The 15000-nt window shown below is 36.4% G+C and overlaps 1 protein-coding gene across 1 annotated transcript in view; it reads right to left on the minus strand.

Annotated features, from left to right (window-relative positions):
• Positions 1-15000, minus strand: part of LOC135206049 (uncharacterized) — a 505005-nt gene that overhangs the window by 76110 nt on the left and 413895 nt on the right. Inside the window, 1 exon segment of the mRNA XM_064237240.1 lies at positions 1135-1167. The gene's annotated coding sequence lies outside the window, so the exon portion shown is untranslated.

Here is a 15000-nt window from a genome sequence, read left to right on the forward strand (position 1 = left end):
TCTCAATTTCTGACGGATATGGATTACGGGGAGAGAGAGAGAGAGAGAGAGAGAGAGAGAGAGAGAGAGGAAGTAGGCAGGAAGGGGACAGGAAGGAAGGAAGGAAGGAAGTGGATGAAAAGGGTCAGAGGAACGTGCGTGGGAATGGTCACTTCAGTGTTGTCATGTTGAACAGCAGGTAAGGAGAAAGACCCTTGTAGAAAATCCTTCATAATTATGAATTCATAACCCCATAACCTTTTAAAGGGACGCAAGGACACCATTTTTTTTTAAATACCATATTTCATCACATTCCTCTTTCCTTCAAGGACGTGAATATCCCCTTTCGTGGATAAGGATCACAAAAAATAAAGGACATCCCATGATCATAAAAGGGCAATAACCATAGATATATATATATATATATATATATATATATATATATATATATATATATATATATATATATGATGATAATATATAAACAACTAAAAAAAATGAAAAATAAATGTTTAAAAGAAAAAGCTAACTTTGCCTATAGCATCTTATGTTTGCTCCATATCAACGTTTTCTTCTCAGAATAATAATTATTGTTAAATAAAATGCAAATAACATGAATAAAAAAACAATACACGATTTCACACCTGAGACGACGCTGTTATTTAAGACTAGCTCAGCCTAAAATATGCAAGCACGTGCCTCTTGCAGCTGAACAATGTGACGGATTTAGGGAGGATGAAAAATAGGGACCCAGCTTCCCACCTTTGCAACGGCCTGAATTAGCATTGTAATAACGTCTATTATACGAATTCAGATCCCAAACGCCCACAGTCCAGCTGCGTTTTACAAAAGTAAAGCCATTATATGTTGAGGCCACAGAGAGAGGAGAGGAGAGAGGAGAGAGGAGAGAAGAGAGAATGTCGAGAGAGAGAGAGAGAGAGAGAGAGAGAGAGCGCAGAAGCCAAGTCTATGAACTGAAACTCCGATAAGCAGGGTCCAACAACTGTATAATTACTGAACGGCCGGCAACCGCTCGTACACAGTATAGACCCCACAGCTGACCTTACCTGTTAATGAAGGAAACACCTTCAGCAAGAGCCAGCGCAGGCATAAGACCTGGCTGACATCACAAGCACCAGAGAGGAAAAGGCTTACCTGGTCCAGTCTGCTAACGACCTCGAAGGGCGCCTGGGGGAGAAAAGAGGAAAAAGTCGTAAATTAGTCATGAATGAGATCTCCTTCCTATAAAGATTCAAAGCAGGCACGATTAATTAGCAACGAAGGTAGTAGCTACTTAAGAAGGGAACAACAAAGTGACTGGTTAATGAATAGAAGACACTAATAACCATATTTTCTATTCCTTTTCTGAATAAAAAAAGTAATAAATTATTTTACCAGGTTTTGCTTCTTGGCCAAGCATAATCAGTATTTTAGGTTTTCGCTCATTTAAAACTGAATGAAATACAGTTAAATTTAGATTGTCACAACTCTATATAGGCTTAAGGATATGAAAAACATTTTTAGTTTTAGGTATGAAAAACATTATGATCTTTAAAGTTGAAAAATCATCATTATTCAAGGAGAGGAATGATACCATTATTTTTCAAATAGAAAAATGACCCCAATTCTCTAATGGTTCAAGAAGAGGAATTAAATTTTAATTTCAAAAGGGAAACATTATCACAATTCTGTAGAAGTTCATATATTTATTTCTAACACTAAATAATCCAACACTTCCATATTAACGTCTATCAGTGCAGTAGCCACCTTCCTGTTATAATCAACCATTTGCATAAAACTAAATTTTCGACATAAGCTCCACAAGCATATCAAATGGTGATCCCAATATTGCTTCACCAACAAATAGCTGCACCAGTTATCAAAGTTCCCTAATTACCAGACGTTCACGGCATAACGAACAGGGAGAACACGGAGCTAATCTCTTATTGAGAGTAATTCAGAATTCCCAGTTTTTCAAATAACAAGAGTAATTCATCAACAATATTTCGCTTCTGAAAGAATGCGTTTGATCTGCGCTCTCTCCTAATTGCACACACGTACGCATGTACTCCTACACCTACACACACACACACCGCACACACACACACACATATATTATATAGATATATATTATATATATATATATATATATATATGTTTGTGTGTGTCTGTGTGTGTGCGCGCGTGTATACGTATGTGTTTGTGATACTGTACCCAAAATGAAAACCAGAAAAAAATAGGTAGGTAGGTATCGAAGCATTAAAGGTGATTTCGTCTCTCGTGGGTCCCTCTACTTCAATCAAGAATTCGCGTAAGCTGGCTCCGGTCCTTGTAGCCGAAATGAACAGAGCCACTTTAAACCTACACACACATACAACTCTATATATATATATATATATATATATATATATATATATATATATATATATATATATATATATAATATATATTATTTTTTTTTAAACCTGGTAAACTTTGTAAATTGATCAACTAAATCTCAACATTAATACTTTAAATTAACGAGTAGAGAGAGAGAGAGAGAGAGAGAGAGAGAGAGGATACATAAAAGAATCTAGTACTAAAAAAATTGTGGAAACAAAAAATAATACGTCGGCTGCAGGAATCAAATACACCTGTCTCGAAAGATCTACACACACACACATACATTCCCCCCCCCTCCCCCCCCCCCCCACACACACTCCACACAAACACATACACCCACACACACACCCAAGCAACATAAACAGATGACTTATGGAATCAATAAACTTCTTGTCCTCCTCCTCCTCCTCCTGGTCTCCCCCCTCACCTCTCCCTCTCCTCCTCCTCCTGGTACCCCCCTCTCCCCTCTCCCTTCCCCTCCTCCTTCAGTCCTGCAACAGTCGGGCCCTTTCAATAAACTACACTGCATGGGAAATGATTATGGACGCCCAAAAGAGCCTTGGCACTTCAGCCGCACAGAGAGAGAGAGAGAGAGAGAGAGAGAGAGAGAGAGAGAGAGAGAGACCCTTTGAGATACATTTAGCAGGACTCGTCCGGGATCTCTCTCTCTCTCTCTCTCTCTCTCTCTCTCTCTCGTAGAAAACGCCTGGAACTCGAAAATGAAAAAATAAATTTTAGAAATAAAGAATGAAGGAACTTAAAAAGGATATGATATCTCTTCATGAAGGCTCCCTTATCAATGTTTGCTTTGGGATAATGAACCACATGTCAACAAAAATAAATGTAGAAGTATCAGTTCTCACTACAGGTCACTGAACAGAAATTGAGACAAGAACCACAAGACATTTTTCAGGGCACACTCATCGTCCTACGACTTGCAAAAAATTCTTATGAAATCATTATTTTTTAAAAAAATGCTCCTGTTAAACTCAAGCACAGCCAAGCGCGTGAGAGAGAGAGAGAGAGAGAGAGAGAGAGAGAGAGAGAGAGAGAGAGAGAGAGATTCTTTATAAAACCTGTGACCTGCAAAAACTTTGTAAGAAATCTTTAATTTTAAATGTCCCTTTTTAACCTCCAGTACAGTCAGGCGTGAGAGAGAGAGAGAGAGAGAGAGAGAGAGAGAGAGAGAGAGAGAGAATACTTTTGTTTTAAAAGAAAAATTGACAAAATCATCAACTCACTTCCTCCTTGATTTTCCAATCCCATCGGAGCAATGCATTAAACCAGGAGGAACCTCCTTGGCATTAAATAACCCCTTTCTCCCCCCCCCCACTCTTCCCCTCGGGCCGTTACCTGTTTCCCCCCCCCCCTAACCCCTCCCCCTCCAGACATCATCATCATCATCCTCATCCTTGTGCAATCCTTGGACGAGTTCCAGCAGCGGACCGAAGCGCAGCCAGAAGACACACCAAAATGAGGTAAGAGACGGAAAGGCAGGGGCAGGGGCTGGTGGGGAGGGGGAGGGGTAGGGGCTGGGGGAGGGAAGGCCTATTGCCACTCAATGTGACCCGGTCCCTCGACCAATCGACGCACGAATCACTCAAGGGCTGTGCTTACAGGTACCAATTGGGAATTCATACGTATTTCCAAATAACGAAGAAGTTTTTTTAAAAAGTAACGGAATGCACAGGATATATTCAATCCCACGTTTTGTACTTGCATATACTATATATACGTATATATACATATGTATATATATATATATATATATATATATATATATATATATATATATATCCAAATAACGAAGTATTAGAAAAATAATAGAATACACGCGTATATACAATCCCACGTAGTACACTTGCACATTTTCTAAACATTTCCAAATAACGAAGAATTAAGAAAAAAAATAATGGAATGCACAAGTATATACAATCACACGTATTGTAATTGCATACTTTTTTTTTATACATATTTCCAAATAACGAAGAATTTTTTTCCGTATTTTCAAATAATAAAATATTTAAAATAAACAATGGAATGCACACTTACATACACACAATCCCATGTATTGTACATGCACAATTTTAAAGCATTTTCAAATAATGAAATATTTGAAATAAGTAAGGCAACTAGTATAAAAATATATTTTTAAACACACGCGCACTGCGAGTGTCCATGATATGTGGGTATGTTTTTCATATCTTATATATAAATATATATAAATTTCTACATAATATATATAGCTACATATATAAGTATGTAAAATTATGTACATGTATACACATATATATATACATATATTACTGACATGTGATATTAAACACAAAATAATGCAAGACATAATTACTTCACTTAAATACCTGTCCATACACTCTTATTTAAGCTCACTCGCGCTACCCAAATACCAGAATTAAAAAAAAAATAAATAAATAACGCATCTCCAAAAACGTTGACTTCCGAGGCAGGTATCTCTTGCATTCGGATATGACGCAACTCAACTTCTTCTTCGAATGCTCGAGTTGGTGATGACGTCACATCGGCCAGTCATCGGGAATACTAATCGTCCTATTATTTTTAGGTGAGATCTAGTTGCCTCTGCTCTACTTTTATGATGGATTTATATTAAGCTTGACTTTCTAGCTATCTATTTATTTATCAGTCTATTTATTATCTATTTATATATATATATATATATATATATATATATATATATATATATATATATATACACACACACACACACACTCACACACACACACACACATATATATATATAAATATAATATATATATATTATATATAAGTATAATAATATATATAAATTAGTATATATAATATATATGTGTGAGTGAGTGTGTTAGTGCATATATATAAAAAATTATATATATATATATCACACACACATATATATATATATATATATTATATATATATATATATATATGTATGTAGTATGTATATATATATATATAAAATATAAATCTATACATACGTACATATTCATATACATAAAATGTGTATTTTTTTCCCTCATCACCATATTACTTTTTACACTTCTACATAATTGTACATGACAAAACTAAATAAAAAATTCAGTGTTGGTTTCATTAATGTTGTTAACGCAAACATTAAAAAATAGCTAAACTGTTTCAGTTGGCGAATTAATACTAAAAATGACAAAACACTTTTACTAAATTCTTGGTCAGTAGGAAACAAAATGTTTTTGTTATTCAACTCCTGTTTCTGGCCACAATGTCTTACAATTACCCAAACTTTTATACAGATACAATTTCTCAAATAAAAAAAAAGCAAGTCAATTTTAAAAAGGTTAAGTCAATACATCAAACTTTTATACAGAAACAATTTATCAAATAAAAAAAGCAAATCATTTTTAAAAAGGTTAAATCAATATCATGTATAAATAATTTAAGAATAATGTAATCCATAGGTTAAATGATTTTCAAGTACTTCAAGAATCGTTTAACCTTCAAAGAACAAAACTGTATTATTCTTTTGCCTCCGTCTCTAAAATACAAACCATTTTTAACCCTTTACTATCATTCTTTAAAAAGAAAGTAAATTTCTTTTGCTTCCATCTCTAATATACAAACCATTTTTTACTCTTTACTATAATTTTTTAAAATGAAAGTAAATTTCTTTTGCCTCCATCTCTAAAATGGAAACCATTTTTTACCCTTTACTAACATTCTTTAAAAAGGAAGTAAATTTCTTATGACTCCATCTCTAAAATACAAAACCATTTTTTACCCTTTATTATCATTTTTTAAAATGAAAGTAAATTTCTTTTGCCTCCAACCCTAAAATACAAAACCATTTTTTACTCTTTATTATCATTTTTAAAAATGAAAGTAAATTTCTTTTGCTTCCATCTCTAAAATACAAAACCATTTTTTACCCTTTATTATAATTTTTTAAAATGAAACAACGAACATTTTTCTTCTTCTTCCAGTTTTGTCCCTCGAAGCTAAAGACGTCCCTCAACCTCAAACAACTTTTCCAGGTCATTTCCTTTAACGGTCATTGCACCCTTGACGTCTTTTTTCGACATCCGGGCGACGGGCACTGACGTTCGCGAGGGCCATCATGAGCCAAAATTGGCTCAATAAGGATGGAAACCCCCCCCCCTATCTATACAATAACATTCTAAGGGATTTCTCTGTAATAACATTCTAAATCTTATAAACTTGTTCAAAATTCCTTTTTTTGTTTAGCTTTCTTAGTGTTTTTCGAGCAAGGTTTGAAATCATGGAAATTATTTTTTTTCTTTTGTTTTCCGATAAAAATAACATGTTTAAAATTCCTTTTTGTTTAGCTTTCTTTGTGGTTTTCGAGCATGGTTTGAAATCATGGATTTTGTTTGTTTGTTTGCCGATAAAAATAATATGTGCCATGACGGTGGTGGCTCTAGCATCAACAGTCTATTATTGCACTAGGAATACAAGATAATAACTTATTGGTATGAAAAATTTGACAAAAATTTATTCTAATAAAAAGTAACCATCCAATCACTGAAGGCTTCTTTCCATGTGTGTTTTTTTACAAATAAAAAAAATCTTTCAGGGAAAACTAGAAATCTAAGGTAAACAGAATCCCTTCGCAAAGCAACAACAACAACAACAACAACAACAACAACAATAATAATAATAATAAATCTTCCTTTCTCACTCCAAGTCGAACATACGAGTCAATATACGTACAATCATAGCATTCAAGAGTAAAACCATTTATCTAACTAGTCAGATAAAAGTATATATCAATCAAACGTATGGCGACAAGTAAAAATGTAAAATGAGAGAGAGAGAGAGAGAGAGAGAGAGAGAGAGAGAGAGAGAGAGAGAGAGAGAGAGAGAATTAATATCCCTCGTATTTTGGAATCCCCCACGAAAACAGCCACATTCTTAAGCACCACTTCCTAGAACTGGAGCAATATCGAAGGGGGTGGCCTGAGGGCGCCGCCCACGCCCTTCTAAACCGTAGCCGCTGTCACTCAAATTATGATACCGGTTTTCTGCAGTGATCATCATCATCATCATCGTTATCATCTTCATTATCAAAAAGGTCTAGGAACGCTGAGAATTAGGCTCACTTCGATCATAAGACTTTCGTTGAAGGATCGTCAGTCTGACTGGAAGTATGTCAGTACACACACACACAATATATATATATATATATATATATATTATATATAATATATATATATATATATATATATATATATATATATATTCGTGTGTGTGCGTCACAAACACACAGCAATAGATGTCATCACACACTCCAATAGTTCCCGATTCCATCTGAACAGAGTTTGGTTAATTACTGCATCCCCACTGGGCTTTATATACTCACAAACAACAATCAATGAAAGATGAAAGAGAGAGAGAGAGAGAGAGAGAGAGAGAGAGAGAGATGAAACAAATCAAACACAAACACCGCTGTTTAGTATGCTAGGCGGGCTGAATGTGCCCCCTGTTTATCTTCACAGGTAAGCAGGTGTGGCCCCATGCTAGGGCTGAGGAGGGGGGGGGTGGGGGGGGGGGGGTGCCCTGTGGGAGTGTGTGTGTATATAGCACGGGGTATCTGTTAACATAACCCACCCATGCGTTATAGGACCCCGTGGCTACTTAAAAGCCACGCGGGAGGGAACGGGGGGTAGGGGCAAAGTTTATTATCGTTTGCAGAGGCGAGCTCGGGGAAGTCAATTCAAGGACTCCTCCGGGATCCAGATAACTGGATGTTTATGACTGCTGAGGCTCTTTTGGATTCCGGTGGGGTAATAAAAGGTGTGCTTTGAAATTTCCAAAATGGCTGAGTCGCTTTCAAAGGTGGAGTTCCGCGCCCGTCTATAAAGCAGCTCAATATATCGACTGCGAGTATAATAACAATAAAAAGAAAGATATGAGGCGATCTATCTTCGGCGCACGTATACATATAAAGTTATAATTTTGACTTTAATAGAAATGTAATGTTCTGAGACGACTTAAATTTGGTATGTGTGATTTACAGAGAAAGGATATAGTCCTGAGACATTCTTATTACTATTATTATTATTATTATTATTATTATTATTATATTATTGGGAAAGTAAATCCAGAGTAGTATGCCTGTTTGATTTTGTTATTTACTATATATATATAAATATATATATATATTATATATATTATATATATATATATATATATATATAAACAATAACAGAATATGTACACTTTCAAATACAAACTCAGCGTAAAATACATCCAACATTGGAACGAGGAAGGCCGACAGGAAACCACAAGCATCCCTTCCAATAAATAAATGAAAGCATGACAGCGTCAGCTTGAGAATTTCCATGCAAATATGCTGTTGCACAATTCTAAACAATACTTTAATTATATAAAAAAATGACAGATGTAAGTAAGAATTATAAATATGCTGTTGCACAACTTTTAATAATACTTTAATTATGTCTAAACAATACATCAGAATGACATATGCGAGTTAATATTGTTCTTTAGTGGGGGTTTATTTATTTTTAAAATAGAGAATATAGAAATGGAAAGAAAGGAGAATACAGAAATAGAATCATCAAGTGAATTCATGTAAAAATGACATAAAGAATGATATAATATTGTTTCCTGGGAGGGGGGGGGGGGTTATTTTATTGTTTATAATAGAGAATATGAAAATGGTAAAAAAAGATGTGAATTAAAAATTTTTTTGCTTCTCTGCGGCGAAGATTGCATTACAAATTAACCAAGAAATAAAAATACGTCCATTCACAAGGAACTGGAAAAGGCCGTGACTAAGCACGTGAGTGCATCCTGCACGAATGTACCTACGCACGTACGTACGTAAGTACGCCTTCATGCACATTAGACCTTTCATGTATGAAAAATTCTCCCCCCCTCCCCTCTTCTTCCCCATTTCTCGAAAGAGAATTTATGCATAAATTCGCGAAGCTTAAAAACCTTCGCGCGCGACAGTCTGCTGGTTTTATTCAAAGTGCGAGCGAACAAACCCCCCCCCCCCCCCCCCCCCCCCCCCCCCCCCCCCCCCCCCCCCCCCCCTCCGGTCCTCCTCCTCCTCCTCCGCCTGACCTTTTCTGAACCTCCCGATCTTTTAGCATCTCGGCTCTCAAAGAAAATAATAAATAAATAAATATAAAGAGCATGCAATATTACCAGTGAAAGGATGAACGAAAAAGGTAGGTATATAACAGGTCCATCCCAGCTCTCGAAAAATAGATAAATAAATAAATAAATAAATAAATCAAATAATTAAAAAGAAATGCATGCAATATGACCTGGGAGAGGTTGCACGGCAAGGGTGGCATAACGAAGCAGGTCAAATCCGTACCCAGATGAGCATTACCTCGGTGTATTCATTAGTGCAAGCCATTGCAATACCAAAACCACAACTAACATTCAGTACAATATGATTCGAATATAATATTCTTCAAATCTAATGAGTTTCAACTACATTCATACTCTTCTAAAATCGACGTTTAATCTACAGTGAACAAAAGCTGACGTCGCTATATTTACTACAATTTTATTCTGAAATAACATTCTTAAGATCTAATTACTTCAACTAGATACCTTCTCTCAACATTGTTTTATCGACAAAGACCAATAACTTACGAGTACAATTTAATTCGAATATACCATTCTTCAAATTTACTGAATTTGACTACATGACACCCTTCTAACAACAGCTTTTTCTGAGACAAAGAATAAAAACTAACGAGTTATTCATTGGTCAATATTATTCTAATATGAACCTCATTAAGGTACTCTGCACGTTCATGACTTTGGCCTGATACAAGAATATGAAAGCAATAATTGCTTTCACTTTCCAATCGAATTGTTTTCAAAAGAACGAGAGAGAGAGAGAGAGAGAGAGAGAGAGAGAGAGAGAGAGAGAGAGAGAGAGAGAGAGAGAGAATAGGATGTAGAAACATGAAGGAGAGGGAAATAATGTAAATCACAAAAAGTAAAAAACAAAAGGTAGGTGGAATATAAAAAAAAATACTTGAAAAATTGTACCTAACGAATGAGGTCGACATCACATCCCCCTCCATCCCCCCACCCGGAAAAAAAAGTGAAGTACTTAAAAAAAAAAAAATTAACTTTTGAAGTACCTTGTAAAGCACGTGTCAATAATTCCCGGTGACGATCAGACATGATGATGTGTCACTTTTATGCATCACATTGCTCTCAGTTTTCGCGTCCTTTCATTTTCACGCCGTAATGATCTCCAATCTAATTGTCTTCGGCACTCGTTATGTGCCGGATGATTCCCCTCGTCTGGGTTAAATGATATAAAAGGAGAGAGAGAGAGAGATGAGAGAGAGGAGACCGAGAGAGAGAGAGAGAGAGTCTTACAGCCAAAAAAGATTTTGTTTTTCTCATTATTAAACATTCGCGTGCAGTAAAGAGCGGTTTTTTAGAAAATTAAAATATATATATGGAAAAACGAAAAAAAATAAGGAAAAACAAAATTAGGTTCTATCGTGCAATAAATAGGCTTAGAAAAAAAATCCAAAGCCTGATAAGGGTACAGACAGAAGAACAGGAATAAAGAAATGAAAATTAACACAAGGGAAGGAACTAAAAAAAAGGGGGGGAGGGGAGACAGGATAAATAGATTCAGGAATAATGAGCATTTCCTTCAGGGAGTAAAAAGGAATGATGGAAAAAAAGAAAATAAATATTTGATAAAATATATGAAAAATGACGAATCATGTTTGAATGCACTCTTTGGCGCAAAAGGACTAAAGAGGTAAGAGTTCTCTTGAGAAAAAACCAAAAAAAAAAAGAAAAAAAAAAAAAAAAAAATCCAGAAAAATTAATTTTCCTAAAAACAAAAATTTTCCAGACAGAAACCTGACAATTTTTTCCCTTGACCAAAATTGACCATTTTATACTGAGAGAAAAAAAAATTCTAACCTGACAACCACTATTCTTATCATCTTTGTAAAGATAAGTTTTGACCAGGCCGCGGTAAATTTCGTAAAGGAAGCCCGACCGAAATCAAAGCCTTGAAGGGAGCGCCATGTCTTGAAAAAAAGGAAAAAAATTGGAAAGGAAAAGGGGGGAGGAAAACGGAACCAGGCCGAAGCGCATGTTCTTTTGAAAAACAGGCCGCAAAAAAATTTGTCCCTAAAAGAGATTGGAAAAAAATTGAAAAAGAGGAAAACGAACCCAGGCGAAGAGGAAGCGAGACTCTCCTCCTCATGTCAGACAAGGGAAGAAAACCAGACGTGTCTCGCCTATCGCTACTTACAGGGAAAGATATCGTTTGTGAGGGTACTAACGCCTGAATATCTATGAGAGAGAGAGACGAGAGAGAGAGAGAGAGAGAGAGAGAGAGAGAGAGAGAGAGAGAGAGAGAGAGAGAGAATATGGCACATATGGAACAATTCATGAATTCGGCTCTTGTGAAAAGCCGAACAATGGACGGTGAAAGATGCTGAATAGCTCAGCTGTCAGACTCAGCATACCGAATAGCAAGCAGCGTGCACACACCTTTCAGTAACAGCGATTCAGGATGTTCAGAAACCAATGCCTTGGAATGACAGCTAGGGAACTAAAAATGCCAAAATAAACTTCGACAGAATATTCTGTTCATCGCCGATTTAAGCGCTATATTATAATATTAATATATATATATATATATATATATATATAGATATATATACATATATATATATATATATATATATACATATGCTAATAACCTAAGTAATGGAATTGATGAATAACATTTTACGCACACATACGAAAAGTGTGGGTATTAATCCTGTCATTACAATGTAATAAGTAATAGTATATTATTAGATATTAAAAACAATATTAAATGATTTAAAAAATGCGAATTCTCATCTTGAGATTGAAAAATTCAAAAATGACAGCCAATCAAATTATTTCAAAACCATGGGGAACACCATTAAAGCGTACTAACTGTCTACATAGATAGGAGAATAAAATATACCAGATTAGCCTATAAAAAACTGAACAGCAAATTTATATTAATTTAATTTAACAGCAAAAATTAACGCACCACCACACCAACCAAGCAACTGCCGTCAAAATGAATCCATTTCAGCTTTCTTAGAAACAGCAGCCATGATGTTAATCTTCAAACATTTCAGCCATCTCCGAAACATGTGGGCTGTCAAACACATACACGCCCAGGCCACTTCAACATCGGGTGGTCAGAGAGACAGATCCAGGCAACTTCAATATCCACCTCTTGGTGGATTCCTCCCGCGAGGAAAAATATAAAAAAACTCCATTTCATCATGAAAATGCAGCACAAAATCTCTCATGTTCAACAGACCCTTTGAAAGCCATTCGCCCAAAATGCAGACCATAAGTATGGTTAATATGGTCCCCATCCAATCTTCCTCTCCAGTAATAATGATACAGACGGACAGAAGTCCATTACATTACAAACTACGGACGTCCACATAAAAAGCAGCTTTCATAAAACGAGAACATAACACTGAAAAACGGGAAAGAATCTCGTTAATGAATCCGCGCCCACACACACGTACACGCACGCACGCGCACACACACACACACACACACACACACATATCCAGATTGCGTGCCGAAAGATCAGAAAGAGAGAAAGATATTGAGTTTTTGTTTTTGCTTAACGTCCGATTACCAGCTACGCTACTAATGTAGTACGAGAGAGAGAGAGAGAGAGAGAGAGAGAGAGAGAGAGAGAGAGAGAGAGAGAGAGAGAGAGAGAGAGATTTTTAATCCATCACGACTTTTCCAATAACGCACGTCTAGTTACTCGATACATCTTTTACCTCGAGAGAGAGAGAGAGAGAGAGAGAGAGAGAGAGAGAGAGAGAGAGAGAGAGAGAGAGGCTTTGTTAACTCGCCCGTAATTAAAGGCATCGATGACGCCCTCGTCAATCAACTTCTTCGTCTACTGCAGACAATGCCAGCTCTCGGGAAGAGAGAGAGAGAGAGAGAGAGAGAGAGAGAGAGAGAGAGAGAGAGAGAGAGAGAGAGAGAGAGGCAGTACAAAAGGATGGATGAAAACTGGATAAAAAATTGGAGAATACAGAGCCTCTCTTATGGAGAGAGAGAGAGAGAGAGAGAGAGAGAGAGAGAGAGAGAGAGAGAGAGAGAGAGAGAGAATATGAAAACTGATTGACAAATTGGAGAATAGATTTGGTCTAAGAATTATGAATGCAGCAGACTTAATGCAAATGTTCTTGCATTTTTATGAATTCAATTCTAGGGAGAGAGAGAATGTGAGAACACAAACCAAGAAAAATGCACTAAGATGATAAATATTAATATCTACAAGAAACGAAACACTATAAAATTATCATGCTAGCTACTGCAATTATTCAGCTTCGCACAGAAGGAGGAATGACAATTTTAACACCTTACATTATTTGAGTATTCGGATAATAAGCTTCGTCAGTTCTGAAGGAGAAATTTTGAATCTCTTCGCAATCGATATCAGACACATTTTGCAGATTTAAGCTACTTTATAACCCTCAAAAAAATGACATGGCAACTTGAAAGGTGCACAAGTGTAGGAATATAAAATATCATTAAACATCCAAACTCAAAAGACCCGGAACCAGAAATAATAAAAGATATTCATTCACAAACAAGTGTCCTTAAATCAACGGTATAGAAAGGTAAGTGAAACAGGGACTTGGAACAAGTACTTTCGTAGTATATTCTGAACTTAATAGAAGTTGACATGCCTCTATATACGTTATTAGAAATTCAACGTAGAAAAACATCGAGAACTTCAAATAACAAAAAGATATTTACCAAGTATTTCTTACAATAAAGAGAAACAACGGCCGGAGGCCATATTTCTCGACGCTAATGCAAAAACTCACATCAAAGACAGGAGTAATCAGCCCTCGGTTCCTTTGAAGGATCCTGCCGAAAATGGATTCTCTTCTCACCTATCTATACACAGCAAGGAGAGAGAGAGAGAGAGAGAGAGAGAGAGAGAGAGCTTGGTTTAACAGCATCTGGATTAATAAACGTCATTTAAGAGAGAAACAAAAGAAATGGAAATTAAAACAAAATAAAAAAAGTGGGATAACTAAGACAGAAAGAGAGAGAGAGAAAGGGGGGGGGGGGGGGGGGGGGGGGGGGGGGGGCGCGCGCGTGAATGCTACCTTCCATCTACCTTTTAGCTCCGCCGATTTCGCTAAAGCCCTCACACCTTTCACGTCCATTACAAAGGTCCATTTTAGCCGAAATGTACGCTAAACGACCACTAAAGAAAGTAGAGAGAGAGAGAGAGAGAGAGAGAGAGAATTGTTGTCGAGAAGCTTAAAATGATGCTTTCTCGGGGGCACAGCAACAGCCAATAAAAACATGAGAGAGAGAGAGAGAGAGAGAGAGAGAGCCAGCCTGGCCATGGATTTTATTTATGATAATCGAAAAGACGAGACTAGTCATTCTGGCACTCGATACAGCACCTTCTTGAAGGCACAAGAGGCCTCTCCACCAAACATTAATTAATGTACCGATGATGCTCCAGAGCTGCATTCTTGGAAAATGAGTTCGGTGGCGCTGGCATTCTCCTTCCTAGGTGGTGATATTATATGACGGAGATGCTAATATGTGTGTCTCA

This window comes from Macrobrachium nipponense, chromosome 29, assembly GCF_015104395.2.
Source record: "Macrobrachium nipponense isolate FS-2020 chromosome 29, ASM1510439v2, whole genome shotgun sequence".
NCBI classification, from domain to species: Eukaryota; Metazoa; Arthropoda; class Malacostraca; order Decapoda; family Palaemonidae; genus Macrobrachium; species Macrobrachium nipponense.